The sequence below is a fragment of the Sus scrofa genome, chromosome 15 (assembly GCF_000003025.6).
Source record: "Sus scrofa isolate TJ Tabasco breed Duroc chromosome 15, Sscrofa11.1, whole genome shotgun sequence".
In the NCBI taxonomy this organism is placed as follows: Eukaryota; Metazoa; Chordata; class Mammalia; order Artiodactyla; family Suidae; genus Sus; species Sus scrofa.
The window spans coordinates 2,486,035-2,498,219 of NC_010457.5; the positions used below are offsets into that span (position 1 = coordinate 2,486,035).

The window sequence follows — 12,185 nt, forward strand, 5'->3', positions numbered from 1 at the left end:
CAACTTGATAAAGGCCATATATGACAAACCCACAGTGAACATTGTTCTCAATGGTGAAAAGCTGAAAGAATTCCCGCTGAGATCAGGAACAAGACAAGGATGTCCGCTCTTGCCACTACTCTTCAACATAGTTTTGCAAGTCCTAGCCACAGCAAGCAGAGAAGTAAAAAAAGAAATAAAAGGAATCCAAATTGGAAAGGAAGAAGTAAAACTATCACTATTTGCAGATGACACGATATTATACCTAGAGAATCCTAAAGACTCTACCAGAAAACTGTTAGAGCTCATCCATGAATTTGGCAAAGTCGCAGGATATAAAATTAATACACAGAAATCAACAGCATTTCTATATACAACTAACGAAAGATCAGAAAGAAAAATTAGGGAAGCAATTCCATTTACCATCGCATCCAAAAGAATAAAATACCTAGGAGTAAACCTACCTAAAGGGTCAAAAGATTTATTCTCTCAAAACTATAAGATGCTGATTAATGAAATCAAAGACAACACAACTGATGAAAAGACATACATGCTCTTGGATTGGAAGAGTCAATATTATCAAAATGACTATACTACCCAAGGCAAGCCACAGATTTAAAGCAATCCCTATCAAATTACCAAGGACATTTTTCACAGAACTTGAACAAACTATTTTAAAGTTTGTTTGGAAGCACAAAAGACCCAGAATAGCCAAAGACATCTTCAAAAAGAAATACGGAGTTGGAGGAATCAGGCTCCCTGACTTCAGTCTATACTGCAAAGCAACAATCATCAATTGTTGTATGCTACCAGCACAAAGACAGAAATATAGATCAGAGGAACAGGACAGAAAGCCCAGAATTAAACCCATGCACATACAGCCAACTAATCTATCACAAAGAAGGCAAGAATATTCAATGGAGAAAAGACAGCCTGTTCAAAAAGTAGTACTGGGAAAACTGGACAGCCACATGTAAAAGAATGAAATTAGAACACTCCCAAACACCATACACAAAAATAAACTCAAAATTCAAAACCACTATGAGGTGCCATCTTATTCCAGCCAGAATGGCCATCATCAAAAAGTCTACAAACAATAAGTGCTAGAGAAGGTGTGGAGAAAAAGGAACCCTATTACACTGTTGGGATTGTAAACTGGTGCAACCACTGTGGAAAACAGTATGGAGATTTCTCAGAAAACTAAAAATAGAACTTCCATTCGATCTAGCAATCCCACTCCGGGCATCTATCCAGAGAAAACCATGACTCAAAAAGACACACGTACTCCAATGTTCACTGCAGCACTATTTTCAACAGCCAAGACATGGAAACCACCTAAATGTCCATCAACAGAGGAGTGGATCAAGAAAATGTGGTACATATACACAATGGAATATTACTCAGCCATTAAAAGGAACGAAGTATCAGCATTTTTAGCAACATGGATGGACCTAGAAATTATCATGCTAAGTGAAGTCAGTCAGACAATGAGATACCAACATCAAATGCTTTCACTGACATGTGGAATCTGAAGAAAGGACACAATGAACTTCTTTACAGAATAGATACTGCCTCAAAAACTTTGAAAAACTTATGGTTTCCAAAGGAGACAGTTCGGGGGGGTAGGGGGAAGCGCTGGGGTTGTGGGATGGAAATCCTATAAAATTAGATTGTAATGTTCATTGCACAACTATAAATGTAATAAATTCATTGAGTGATTAAAAAAAACAAAGAATTGAGGTAAAACCAAGAAAGGTAGAATTTGTAGAACATAGTACTATAGAGAAAGCAGCTGCATAAAGAAAGAATTCCAGTGGAGTCTGTGTCTGCATGAGAGGAATGGCCCAAGGATAGAGAAAAAACTATAAGAAGGAATGAGTCAGAAAAGCCCCTGTGAGTCACGGAGCACTAGGAATAGTTTGTCTTCCCTCAAGCCAAAATGGAATACACACATAGACACACACATACACACACATACACACACACATAGCATCAAGTAGAATCCCCAGAGGTGTATTGCATGTCAAGGCACAATATAATTAAATGCTGAAAATAAATGATAAAAAGAAAATCTTAAAATCATCCAGGAAAAATATGATACACTGTGACACATTACCTACAGGGCAATAATGAAAAGAATAACGGCACACTCTTCATCAGAAACTATGGGAGCCAAATATATTAAAAAAAAAAAAAAAAAAAAAAAAAAAAAAAAAAAAAAAAACGCTATATACCCACAGCTCTTTACCAAGGGAAAATAGTTTTCCAAAATAATGAATAAACATGTATTTCCAGATGAACAAAACTAAGAAAATTCATCTCCAATTGAACATCACTCCAAAAATGTTTGAGTTTCTTAGGAAGACATAAGTAAAACAACACAAGATTGAAAGTTATGGGTTCCCATCGTGGTGCAGCAGAAATGGATCTGACTAGGAACAATGAGGTTGTGGGTTTGATCCCTGGCCTTGCTCAGTGGGTTAAGGATCCGGCATTGCCAGGTAGGTCGCAGATGCAGCTCAGATCCCAAGTTGCTGTGGCTCTGGCGTAGGCCGGCAGCTATATCTCCGATATGGGGACCTCCATATGCTACAGGTGCAGCCATATAAAGCAAAAATAAATAAATAAATAAAAGTTAAACCTTCACAAAAGAAGGAAGAAAGCTAGAAATGACAAATATGTGGGGGAATGTAAAAGACAATTTTCTCATTTTTAAACTCTCTTCAAAATAATTGACTATTTAAAACAAAATTGGTAACATTATCATTTGGGATTTACTGAATTTGTGGAAGTAAAATATATGAAAACAACAGTATAAAGGATAAATAGATGGAATTATATACTGTTGTAAGGTTCTCATACTCCATGTGAAAAAGTAAAATATTATTTGATGGCAGAATGTGATTAAGTTAAAATTACATAATTTCAACCTGAGAGAAACTAATTAAAAAAAGAAAAAACAAGGAGGTATAATCCAACAAGGTAAATAAAAAGTAATTAATAAAAAATAGTCAATTACTCTCAATAAAAGGAAAGGCAACAGCAAAAAGGAACAAAGAACATGTGGTACAATTGGAAAACAATGAAATGATAGATTTAAATCCAACCATATGAATAATGACATTAAATATAAATAGTTTAAACATTCCAATTATAAAGCAGAGATAGCCACTTGGAACAAAAAAAAAATGATTGCAGGAAAATCCCTTTATATATAGACACACATAGCTTAAAAGTAAAATTATAGAAAAATATACAATCAAAAGAAAATCTGAGTGGCAATATTAATAAAGACAAAGTATACTTCAGAATAAGAAATATTATCATGAGGGACTTTTCCTAATGATAAAGGGGTAATTCATCAAGAACACAACAGTTCTAAATGTGTATATACCAACTAACAAAATTCCAAAACAAAATATGTAAAATTGAAAGGAGACATAGACAAATCTTAGTTTTAATTAGAGACTAACATCTCTCTTTCAGAAACTAATAGAATAAGGATTCTGAGAGTCTGAAGGACACAGAATATTTGAACTAGGCTATAAACTAACTTGAATTAAATAACATTTATAAAACACTATACTCAGCAACAGCAGAATGCACAAACTTTCCAAGAACACAGCGCACATTCATCTAATCAGATCATATTCAGGGCCATAAAATGTCTCAATAAAATTAGGAGAATTGAAATCATATAAAATATGTTCTAGGTCTACCAAAGAGTTAAACTAGAAATCGACAGGAGATATGTGGGAAATCCCCAAGTATTTCAAAATTAAACACCATACTTCTAAATAATTCATGAGTAAAGAAGAAAAAAGGAAAAACAGGAAATACTTTAAAAATAAAAACATAATATATCAAAATTTATAGAATGCAGCTGAAGCAGAGTTTAGAGGGGAGTTATAGCAAATAAACTAACTTGAATTAAATAACATTTATAAAACACTATACTCAGAATGGAAAATTAAACCCAAAGTTAGCAAGTGAAAGAAAATAATAAAGAGCAGAAATCAGTGGTATTGAAAAGAGAAAAACAGTACAAAAACAATGAAACCAAAAACTAGGAGAAAAGTCAATGAAACTGATAAACCTCTGGTCATACTAATCAGGAAAAGAAAAAAGACACAAATTTCCAATACTTGGATTGAAAAAGGGACACAATTACAGTTTCTAAGATATTAAAATGAAGATGCCTTCCCCTGAAAATTTACAATCCCTTGGTAGGATAAGCTCTATATGCAAAAAAAACAGTGAACAATCCTATACTCATATCAATAATAACAAACAATAGCAATCACTTACCATACGCCAGGAAAAGTTCTACGTGCTTTATATATATTAAGTCATTTAATCATCACAACCCTAACAGATAGGCACCAGTATTAACCCTCAACTACACATATGAACCTTAAGCACTTGCCCAATATAGACATGATGAAAGTAGACAAGATAATTCAGTACATCAGAATCAGAAGAAACCAGGATTGTACCGGCCTTGGGAACTGCTCATGGAGGAAATAAGGTTTAAGCTTACTCACAAAGTCTGTGCTGTTAACTACTACATTTTTTATAGTAGATGTCACAATCTAATATCAGAGATCTAGTACTTCAGCAGAGTATTTAAATTCTTCAGTGGTTTGTTTCAACAAACATTTATTGAACACCTACTATGTTTTAGGCTTTGGGAATCACAGAAGGGGACAAAAGATGGATATCTACTATGTATATTCAATACATACCACACTGCTAGATGTCCCTGAGGTGCAGTTCTCACCTTCAAAAAGCCTGTGATCTAGTATCTCTGTGTGTGTCTGTGTCTCTGTGTGTGTCTGTGCGTGCGTGCGCGTAAACCAATCAAAAAGCCACTGAGACTACATTATAATCATGAGCTAACCTGAGTAACATTACATGAGTTCAGGAAAGCAAGAGATTACTGTGAATGACCCAGAGAGAGCTTCTTAAAGAAGATGCCTTGGAGCTGAATACTGAAAAGAAGGGAGAAGGGGCACACCAGCAGGTGTTAACAGGATGAGAGAGAGACTTGGGTAGAAATAAATATAGTCTGCTTAGCAAACAGTAGGTAATATTAGAAGATAGCTGAAGATAAAACTGAACATGGAAAGGGGGCCAGAAGGATAACAATTTGGGCACGAAAATTAACTTAAATCCCCAATTTTTATTGAAAATATAGGCTTAGTAAATTTCATCCTCAAATTCTAACTAAATCTCTCTGTTTTACTTAGGCAAGGGAAAGGGCATAAATACAAGAGGGAATTCCCAAAACAATGGAGGAAAAAGTTTTCAATGTGATCATTTGATATGCATGTAATTTCCTTGGAACTCAGAAATACCAATAAAAATTAAAATAGAGAAAATTTTACCTGATCCAAGATTTTATTGGTTTTTTTAAAAGACAAAAGCTTCTTTAAGCAATTAACAAACACACATCACAGATGCCAGCAAACATCATCAAATCATAAAGAAAACAGAAACCTTATGCCAAAGAGTAGGATAATCATCAATACTCTCCTGTGCTGGGGAAGTGCCTGCTCTACTCAAATGACAGGGCACTGGGCTTTCAGCATGTCCAAGGGATATTCCCATTGCAGTTTGTCAGCAGATTAGCAAATGTTCTTAGTGACAAGAACACACAGCCCAGGAACACAGCCTTACCCTCACTGGTGGCTCAAATCACCTCAGCACAATGTCATCCTCCTCTGTGGGCTCCCTCTAATGGCCCCAAACACCAATTAAACAGCTTCACCATCTCTGTATCTAAATTTAGACATAGGTATCAAGTTTGGATGCCTGATGAGACTAATTAAGTACTCTGCAGAGGTGTGAAGTCATCAGTCTTAGAATGGAACAGAAAAAAAGAAGGAAATCACCAAAGGTGAATCTGACCCGAAACCTGCACCTACTGAAGTTTCTTAAGATCACAGCCAGAGGAACATTCTACCATAAACTGAAAGGGTCTGTGTTAACAACAAGAAACCAAAACTCTTCTAGCAACTCTTCCCCCACTAATTCAGCATCTCCACCACAAATTCTAAAATCCTCACATTGCTCTGTATTGCCACCTAGTGTCCATAGACTAACATTAACATTAGGTGAACTCAAAGGTGCCATTTCTCCGCAGTCACCCTCCAAAGGCCTCAGACTTGGTTGTCAGTACATCAGGATTTCTAGTGTGAGTCCTCATTCTACTTCAGGGAAAACCCATGAAAGCATAATTTTGGTTTCATTTTATTGTAGTCAAACCCCATTTTGTGATTCTCCTCAAGTGTACTTTGAAACTGTAAACTATTCCCTAGAAAAACTCTTTCTCAACACTTAGCATATGTTTGATTCCCACCTTGCCCTCTACCCACTTTTCTCCATTACTGGGTTGTGGACTCTCTCTGTATAGTCTACACATTTTAAAAGTATTATTTTTCTGCATGAAATATAATTGGGAAGAGAAGGCCGTACCAGAAGTGCATCAGGATTGTTTGTAACATCAACATTTAAGCGACTTTCATTTTGGAGATTTCATACTTTCCCTCCTTCTAGTCCCACAATCACACAGTGGGAGAGAGAAAGAGATGTTAACGAATAACCAAAAACCAAAAGAATAACAGACTATAACAAAAATGAAAATAATTCCAAAGATTAATTACTTAAAAGGCCCTATTTCCCTCTAAGCAGTCTTCTGAATATAAGCCCAAGCAAGCCATTTCTAGACAGGAAGTATAAACATTTTTGAAGATGTGAGTTTTCAGCTAACAATAACTCTCTGAAAGCATTTTTTGGCTCTACATTATTATCTTTGTGCCCGACTTTTTCCATACCTGGAAAAATAGAAGATTTGAACAATTAGATGACTTTTGGGTGTAGAAATATACAAATATAAACATGAAACAACTTCCTTAGTTTGCCTTTGAGTGAGATTTTCCAGACTGCCATGCAATATCTAGATCTACTCATACTAAAAAATTATGCACTATTTATCTGAAACTAAAATGTAACCAAGTATCATACATGTTTTCAGTTAACCCTGTATGGGGTGAAACAAAAGACCTGGTTGGGGAAAATACCTAGGCTCTTAGCAGAACCAGACTCATTTTTATAGAAAAGGTGTTCTGGTAGGATTTCAAAGACCAATAGTGAACCAAAGACCCAATACTGTAAGCACTCAAAGAATATTTTGCATTTATTTAATACTTTACAATTTATGAAGTATTTCATATTTATTATATTATCTGGGTCCTCCTCATGACAACGCCTATGTGGGCATCTTTATCAGCCTGTTTCAAGGCTCACAGATATTAAGGAATCATCATGGTGATCCAAACGGAGCTTTACAGAAAGGCCAGAACTTGAATCCAAGCCCCCCGGTACAGTGTAGCATCTACAAATAAAGACAGTGTTCACATGGACACCACGCAAGGCTTTCAATCCCTGACACGATGATGAAAATTAAACATCTGGTAAACCCAGTACAAACCCAACATTGTGACAGAAGGTCAGGAAAAGATATTTTAATAAAGAGTCACACTGCCTTATATACTTTCAGACTGTAGTGCCCAGTTTGGTTATTTAAAATCACAAAACATTCACTTTATTTCCCCAAGTACAGTGAGACATTATTTTCTGGACATAGGTTTATTCACATGTACCAAGATTTCTACATCTTCAACCACTACTCTTTGTTAAGTCATTCACATGTCTTAGAGATCTTTAATAAAATCACAGGAAAATCCAACTTTGTTTAATTTAGAGTTCATTTTCCTTAGATATTTACATTTCAAATTTAGAACATGTTATAATAGTTCTCGTGGATGTTAACCAGCAGGATCATTTTAAAATTGTAGAGTAGTGACAGCTAGTGTTCATAGTATGTATTGCACTTCTCCCCACCACAGTTTCATCTGGAGGTCCTCAAATTCCAGTGTTCATAAAAATGTAGGACTTGTGGTCCTCAAATTCTAGGCTCCATAAAAATTTCCTGAAGGGTTTCTGAAAATTCAGCTTCCTTATTCCCTTATTAAATTCTGATTCTGCACATCTGGGATGAGTGATGTACATCATGCAAGGCCCAATGCTACCATCCCTATTCCCCCTTCTGGTCAATCTCATTCAAGAGAACTTCATTGCACATATGAATCGCTATGGATCTTGTTAAAATATAGATTCTGGGCTAGGAGCTTTGGGTTAGAGACAGAGAGTCTGCATTTCCAAGAAGCTCTCAGGTAGCTTTATACCCCTCATTTAAACTGCAGTACTTCCACTTCTTTCTTCTGGTAGCCAGATCACCACAGCCTGAATCTTAAGTTTACAAGATGTGACGTATATGCTTCTCACTCAGTTGTTAATCAGATTTTGCTTAAATCTTCTCACCCCTGTTCTCTGCTCTGTCTAATGCTTTGAGCTCTACAACACAACCATAATCAGTTCAAGGAGAAGTAGCTCAAGATAAATCAGGCCAACATCCAGAAACCCCACCTAAACCCATGCCTCTTCTAGACCAAACCATTTCCTGATACCAAAGAGACAGGAAGACCAAGGCAGTATCATCTTATATCACAAAATCCAGTGACAGACTGGATGAATTACATTCAAACTAAAAACCAAAATGTTAAACCAAAGGCTCCTCCTCCATTATGTCCTAGAGACATGTAACATTCACCCTGTAACATTACTCTAACATCCACGTATTGCCACAGAGCAATGGATGACTAAAACAAGGGGATTACAGGAAAATCTTGAGTTTTCTTGAAATGGCCAAAACATATACCTGTCTTAATCTACCGAACACTTAAGAGCTACTGCACCATTAGGTAATTTCAAAAAAAAAAAAAAAAAAAAGTGTTCTCAACGGTTGATTTGGGGAGTTCCTATCGTGGTGCAGTGGACTAATGCGACTAGTATCCATGAGGATTCAGGTTCGATCTCTGGCCTTGCTCAGTGGGTCAGGGATCTGGCATTGCCGTGAGGTGTGGTGTAGGTTGAAGACACGGCTTGGATCCCACATTTTGCGGCTGTGGTATAGGCCAGCAGCTGTAGCTCCAACTCTACCCCTAGCCTAGAAATCTCCATATGACGCAGGTGTGGCCCTAAAAGGCAAACAAACAAAAAAAAAACAAGCATTCATATATTCTTTCTTTTATCTATACCCTTTTAAAATTTCTATCATTATCCTTTTTCACGTTATTTTCTTGCAAGAGGTGATAGTTCCATGCAACTTAAAAAAAAAAAAAAAAAAAAAAAAGCACAGAATATTGTCTCCAAACTTCTAAAATGCTTGGTTGAGTAGAAAATATTCCCTCTAGTCTCTTTTGGTTTTATAACCCTATTGTCTTTACAGTGATACAGTAGCTTTTCACAGTTGAGTGCTCAGAGTTGAGAATTAGTGTTTTTCAGAATAAAAAGGAAGCCACGTGTTTATCAAAAAGCATGAATGCAGGCAGCTGTGAGAGTGAGATGAGAAAGAAAACTTCAAGGTTTACATGTTGGCCTCTGAATAATCTCAGAATCAGGTACTTTGATGAATCTTTGCAGTTTGATGAAGGCCCTGCTTTGTCTCTGAAGAGTAAGAAAAATCCAAGAGAGAGTGAAAGGAAGAAGGCAGAGAAAGGAAAACTGCAATGACAGTTGAGAGACAAATACTCACACCTTTCTCTTCTCCTTTGCTTTACTGCCACGGAAGGAACAAAGACTTTGGAGTAAATCCAAGTTTGACTCTCATATTCATCACTGCACATAGTTGTGTGCATCAGGCAGTTTACTAAGCCTCTCTAAGTCACAGTTTCATCATTTATATACAGAGACACCACTGCCTCTCCAGCCCAGTCACTGGGTAGATAAATACTATTCAATATGGAGCCTGGAAACAACAGAACAGAAAGCAGCTGTTAGCAATGGTAGCTGGTTATTAATGGTCATCACTTCTTCACCTGCTCAACTTTCAACAAATATTACCAATCACATCTCTGTGGCAGGAATACAATGACGCCCAAGGACTACAGTGAAGAAGGTCTCTCCCCTCAAGAATCTGTGTTTCATCCCTTAAATACTCCGTGTTACCAAAATTCCACCTCCCTACTACTCCACTGAAATACCTCTGACAAAGTCACCATTGCCCTAGTTATCAAATCCAACGGATTGGTTTGGGTCCTTGATAACACCTTTTTGCAGCATCGAATAAAATTGAGCAATTACCCTCTTGATGTCTAGAATACTCTCCTGATGTCCTTTTACCCTCTGACTGAAAATTTCTCAGTCGCCATTGCTCATTTTTTCTTCTTCTGTTACCCCCTTTAATTAATATTTCCTAGTCTTCTGATTTGTGCCCTTTTCCCTTATATTCTACATTAGTGGTTCTTGATCTTACCAGGGTCATGAACTCCTTAGCAATCCGAAGAGGCAGAGCTCCTGTCGTGGCTCAGCGGTAACGAACCTGACTAGAATCCATGAGGATGAGGGTTTGATTCCCGGTCTCACTCAATGGAAGGGGAGAGGGTGGATCTACTTACAAATATACAAAAATCTGCACACATTTTCTGGAATTTTACAGACCTTCCTTCCTTAAAGCCTATTGTTGACCTCCAGAGTAAGGGGTTCCCACAGTTTTAACCGTTACACACGTCAATGACCCTCAAATCTCTGTCTCCCACATAAACCACTTTCCTGAACTACAAGCCTACTTCCAAATGACTTACTGACAATCCAATACATATGCCCCTCAGGCATCTTAAAACTCAAGATATTCCAAATCAAATTCATTACTTTTCTCCTAAAACCTGTTTTCCTCCTAGGAGACAACACCTATGGGAAAGAAAACACTATTTTTAAACCAAAGAGACCTAGATTTATTTATTTATTCATTTAGTCTTTTTGCCATTTTTTGGGCTGCTCCTGCAGCATATGGAGGTTCCAGGCTAGGGGTCAAATTGGAGCTGTAGCTGCTGGCCTACGCCAGAGCCACAGCAACACAGGGTCCGAGCAGCATCTGCAACCTGCACTACAGCTCATGGCAATGCCAGATCCTTAACCCACTGAGCAAGGCTAGGGATTGAACACACAACCTCATGGATCCTAGTTGGATTCATTAACCACTGAGCCATGATGGGAACTCCCAAAGAGACTAGATTTAAATCCAGCCCTGGAAGCTTTGGTGATACATGTAATCTATTTGTGCTTTATTTTCTTCAAATTTAACATAAGGATAATAACACACCCATTTTCTGGATTGTTATGAGAATTAAAATAAATAATGGGAAAATCCCAAGTGCCACCACACAACATACATTTCACAAATTACTATCACTGGATTCCCAATCTCAGCAAAAGCAACTCCATTCACCATAAATCTTAAGTCAAAAATTTAGAAGGTCCTCTTCAACTTGTCCTTTTCCTCATCTGCAACTAATGGATAGCTATGCAGTATTGATTCCTCAACTTTCCCCTCACCTTTAAATCAGGCTCTCATGGACACAGCAATAGTTTCCTAACCACTCGATTCAGTTCCAATTCCACATCCTTCCAACCTATCTGCTATACTGAAGGCCAAGATCTCCCCAAGACACAAATCTGATAATGCCATAATTCTACATAAATCTGCTTCCAGGATTAATCTACCTTAGTAACACACTGAAGCCCAACTATGATCTGGCCCCTGTCAACCTCCAACTCAACCCCTTGATTACTTGTGGATCTCCCAACTGCCCATAGTGTTCTGAATTCCTTATTTCTGACCACACAGCTTCCTTTGACTGAAATGTCCTCACCCCTCTGTCTTTTCTTGGCATTCAGGGAAAAAAAAAAAAAAAAACCTACTCATCTTTCAAAACACAGATCAAGCACCACTTCTACTATGAAATTATTCCTGACAGCCTCCTGCCATTCCACTGACCACTGACTCTTAACTTCCACCTCTACCTGACAGAGGACTTTCTGTCCTGGCAATAATGAATAACATATGGTTCCCAGATTCAAAAAGCTTACGAATATCATTCAACCAGAAATCTTATTATATAACCTGGACAAGTGAGCCAAATTGAAAGAGAAATTATGAGGCATGAAAAAATAACGAGGTGTAAGTAACTTCAAGACTTAGTTCAGTGGTTTTTCTCAGAACCCTCTATGATTCTCAAGCTATGAGGTGTGTGTGTGTGCATGCGCGTGCTCGCTATAATGTGTTAGCTATAGATGAACTGATT

The 12,185-nt window shown here is 37.2% G+C and overlaps 1 long non-coding RNA gene across 1 annotated transcript in view; it reads right to left on the reverse strand.

The window, feature by feature from the left end:
• LOC102159998 overlaps positions 1 to 12,185 on the reverse strand; it is an 87,528-nt gene that overhangs the window by 74,465 nt on the left and 878 nt on the right. The window contains exon 2 of the long non-coding RNA XR_002339312.1: positions 9,640 to 9,850. This is a non-coding gene — a long non-coding RNA (uncharacterized LOC102159998). The remainder of the gene's footprint in view (positions 1 to 9,639; positions 9,851 to 12,185) is intronic.